At 41.6% G+C, this 1,709-nt stretch overlaps 1 protein-coding gene across 1 annotated transcript in view; it reads left to right on the top strand.

The window, feature by feature from the left end:
* Positions 1-1,709, top strand: part of ankrd46b (ankyrin repeat domain 46b) — a 25,021-nt gene that overhangs the window by 8,156 nt on the left and 15,156 nt on the right. Inside the window, exon 6 of the transcript XR_004336470.1 lies at positions 1,526-1,528. The gene's annotated coding sequence lies outside the window, so the exon portion shown is untranslated. The remainder of the gene's footprint in view (positions 1-1,525; positions 1,529-1,709) is intronic.

A 1,709-nucleotide genomic window follows, 5' to 3' on the forward strand; every position in this document is an offset into this window, starting at 1 on the left:
ACCTGTAACCAAAACTAGTGGTTATTCAAAATGTGTCACACAGCCCAGCACACCTGCCTGGTCTGGGAATCTGAGTGTGGTCTTATGCTTAGATGTAGACATGTGTCATGTCATAGATTATAATTAGCATAAGTTTTAAAGTTAGGCAAGACTATGTATTTTGAATGTTTCTTATTATCCAGCCCTCCTTCCCTTTCCCTAAGAACCTGTTCCAGATGACTTGCCTGTAAAAAATAATGGTGAAATAAAAATGAATTAACGCTGCAAGCAGCGATGAACGGGCCCACGCCTCCTCGCGGGTCGGGGGTGCTGGAAGACACCCATCTTTGCGGCAGTGCATTTGACACTGCAAAGCCAAAGATTGATTTTGCTGCAGCAATCTATTTGTGTGCTTCTGTCTCTGTGTCACACAACCTGCTCTTTCCTTAAAAAGCTTCCGTATGGATTTATTTTAAAATTCTGCGTTTTTGTCAAATAAAGAGAAAGCATGATGCCTTCTATTCCTAGATCTAGATAATATTACCACTACTAATCTGAACTAACAACATGATCACTGTCACTAGATAGAAAACATTCACTCTGTGCTACAGTACAAAACAAAAAAGTAATGATTGTATGCATTGCTGCGCTGGCACTGCTGCGTTGCTAAATGATAGCAACTCACCAGGAGACTTCCCCAACTCTCGGCTATTCCTCATTTGCCCTCTCACGTCTGGCAGGTTCAAAATGACTTGACTGCTGGCCTTTCCTCCTCTCCCTCACCCCAGTCAGTCGTCATAGTTCTAGTACTAGGCTGAGGCGACTCTACCCACTGCGACGTCATCAACCAAATTGAGTTAAAAAAAAACTGTGAATGACAAAAAATGGCCTTTAACACTATTGAGACATTTATAAAAAATGACATATCTTGAGGTTTTTTTTTTTACCCAGGGATGGTTTTTACCCTTTTACGGCCTTTAAGTTATGAAAGGGCGCGTGAATAGAGTGTGTGTGTGTGTGTGTGTGGGGGGGGGGGGGGGGGGGGGGGCTCAATGTCACATGTAGACCACACATTCTAAGTTTCATGTAAATCTTAATAACATTCACCAAGATACAACCGTTCCTGTTTCAACAGCCACCTACAGGAAGTTGGTCCTCTACAACTTGCGCATTGTGTTAGCTTTCAAAATTCTTTTGATAGATTTTCGTTACGTGGGTCCACAGAGTCTAAATCACAGTTTTTGTGCAGATTGGACTCACAGCCCAGAAGAAGTTAGACAACGTATGGTTCCCATAGGTCAACGCAAAATTTGAAAAAGAAAAAAAGTTCTAGTACTAGGCTGAGGCTACTCAAGACCCTCAAAAATGAGAGAGGCAGTAGAGGTGCAAATAATAATAATCCTTACAAAAACAATAGGTTCCTTTGCACTTCAGTGCTCGGGCCCAAAACATAAAAAAAGCTTGCAGGTGTGATGAGTAGTTATGTATTAGGTCAAGGACTTTTTGTTTTCCATTTTCCAACGTGATGGCACCTGTGTTGTCTCAGTCTGTGGCGGCTACAGAAACCACACCGAGACAAAGTATACACAAGCTCATTTTACCATTATCATACAGAATTATTATCATAAACGTATAGACGTATTTGAATTGACATAAGACTGAGAGGTGAAGTGGGTCTCTGATATACAGCCTGCATATTTTGAAGGAGATTCTCAGACACAGGAGTCCAC

Source organism: Etheostoma spectabile, chromosome 19 (assembly GCF_008692095.1).
Source record: "Etheostoma spectabile isolate EspeVRDwgs_2016 chromosome 19, UIUC_Espe_1.0, whole genome shotgun sequence".
NCBI classification, from domain to species: domain Eukaryota; kingdom Metazoa; phylum Chordata; class Actinopteri; order Perciformes; family Percidae; genus Etheostoma; species Etheostoma spectabile.